The sequence below is a fragment of the Gekko japonicus genome, unplaced genomic scaffold (assembly GCF_001447785.1).
Source record: "Gekko japonicus isolate JY-2015 unplaced genomic scaffold, Gekko_japonicus_V1.1 scaffold2897, whole genome shotgun sequence".
NCBI classification, from domain to species: Eukaryota; Metazoa; Chordata; class Lepidosauria; order Squamata; family Gekkonidae; genus Gekko; species Gekko japonicus.
Window position 1 is genome coordinate 57,414 of NW_015163693.1, and position 2,567 is coordinate 59,980.

Below are 2,567 nucleotides of genomic sequence, written 5' to 3' on the forward strand. Positions count from 1 at the left end.
CGTGCTACAGCATAGGGCTGGATATCCCCATTGAGCTTCATGGGGGGGGGGAGGGGGGAACCCTTCTCCCACCAAGCCGGCCTGCCGGCCACAGCGGAGCCGGACTAGGAATGCCAACCTACAGATGAGATGTGCAAAAGTATATAGCAAGGTAAATCAATTTTGTGCTCTTTATTTTTCTACCTGATAGAACTTGAGAGATACACTATCCTAGATAGGCTATTATGTTTGCCACAAGGGGACCGATGGGGCCCTAGAAAATGTGCTGCTATCTTAAGAGTTTTTGTGCTCACACAGAGAAATTGTTGTGCCTTATGTCCTTTATATACATCACAGTCCTTGAAAAAGATGGTATTTTGAAACGGGTAAATTACTAGAGTCCCGCGGGACCAGTGATTGTGATACTGACAAGGGGCTGTCTGAGTATTTGAACAGAAAGTAAAACTGCACTTTGATGTTTGGTTTGGGTGAAACCTATTTTTGATCATATTTGATACCAACATTTATATAACAGTATAGAAAAAAAATAACACTGTGACTCTCAGTTTTTGTATTTTACGATCTACAGGTGAGGCCTGGAGATCTCCCAGAATTACTGCAGATCTCCAGACGACCGAGATCATCCCCCCCCCCCAGAAAACAGCGGCTTCAGAGGGGGGACACACCCTGTGACATCGTGCCCCACTGAGGTCTCCCCTCCCCAAACCCCACCCTCTCCAGGAGCCACCCCCAAAGACTCCAGTAATTTCCCACCTTAGAGTTGGCAACCCAACTGGTCACCACACCTCAAGGAGGATATTATAACATTGGGACAAGTGCAGAGGAGGGGAACCAGAAAGAGGGGCTCTCAGAGGGGCTCTCAGAGGGGCACTCAAGGAAGTGGTGGTCTGCCCTTTCCTAAAAAAACCCATCCCTTGATCCATCTGGATTGGCAAATTATTTGGGCAAATTAATTGAGAGGGCGGTGGCGATACAGTTGAAGAGCTTTATGGATGACACTTCCATGCTAGATCCCTTCCTGTCCAGCTTCCACCCAGGCCACGGGACGGAGACGGCACTGGTCGCCCTCACAGATGACCTCTGGAAGCATCTGGATCAGGGCAGGACGGCAGTGCTGTTGTTGTTGGACCTGTCGATGGCGTTTGACACGGTTGACATGGCATTCGACACGGTCGACCATCAGCTACTGATCCACCGCCTCGCTGACACTGGGATTCAGGGGCTTGCCTTGCAATGGCTCACCTCCTTTCTCCAAGGTTAGGGATAAAGGATGGCTCTCAGGGATCTGTGGAGTGCCCCAAGGGGCAGTGCTTTTCCTGATACTATTTAACATCTACATGTGCCCCCTTGCCCAGATTGCCTGGAGGCATGGGCTAGGGCATCACCAATATGCAGATAACACCCAGCTCTATCTGTGGTTGGGCGGTCGGTTCAACTGAACCCCGGAAGACCTGGACCAGGCACTACAGGACGTGGCTGGATGGCTTAAACTGAGCCGTTTGAAATTGAATCCGATGCAGACAGAGGTCCTGTGCCTGAGTTGGAGCGGGTCGGGGGTAGGGATCCCACTAACGGCCTTTGATGGGGCACCGTTGGTGCCAGTGCCGAGGGTCAGGAGTCTGGGAGTGCTCCTGGATGCCGCCTTAACAATGGAGGCCCAGGTAGCAGCCACTGCCAAGGCAGCCTTTTACCAACTTCAGCTGATCAGGCAGTTGGTTCCCTTCCTCGAATGCAATGATCTGGCAAGAGTGATCCATGCAATGGACTACTGCAATGCTCTCTACATGGGGCTGCCCTTGGTGCAACTCTGGAAGCTGCAGCTGGTGCAAAATGTGGCAGCCAGGCTGCTGATGGGTCTCCCTATGCGAGAACACATCCAGACTGTGCTGAAGGCGTTACACTGGCTGCTAATAGCATACCATGCCTTGCCTCGCCTCTGTAAGCCGCCCTGAGCCCATTGGGGATGGCGGGATATAAATATGAAAAATAAATAAATAATAAAATAAATAAATACTGGATTCTCTTCAAGGTGCTGCTTTTGACCTTTAAAGCCCCACATGGTCTGGGGCCTGCCTACCTGAGGGACCGCCTTTCCCCACATGTTCCCCAGAGAGCACTGAGGTCAGGGTCTCAAAACCACTTGACCCTCCCTGGACCGAAAGACGCCAGACTGGCCTCTACTAGGGCCAGGGCCTTCTCAGTAGCGGCTCCACACTGGTGGAATGAGCTCCCGGAAGAGATCAGGGCCCTGCAGGATCTTTTACAGTTCTGCGGGGCCTGTAAAACGGAGCTCTTCCACCAGCCCTTCGATCAGGAGCTGCTACTAATAACAACTGAATTGTTAAGGCCCTCTATGTCAACAACAACATCAACAGCTAGGGATATTCTGGACACTGATTTTGGCTACACTTTTGTTACCATCTGAACATGGCCTATTGGGATCATCAGCACTTTATCTGTATTTCTGATTTGTTATGTTTATGAGTTTTTATGATGTTGCATTGTGTCAATGCATCGGTGTTTTAATATTTTAACTTTTAATGTAAGCTGCCCTGAGCCTGCCTTAG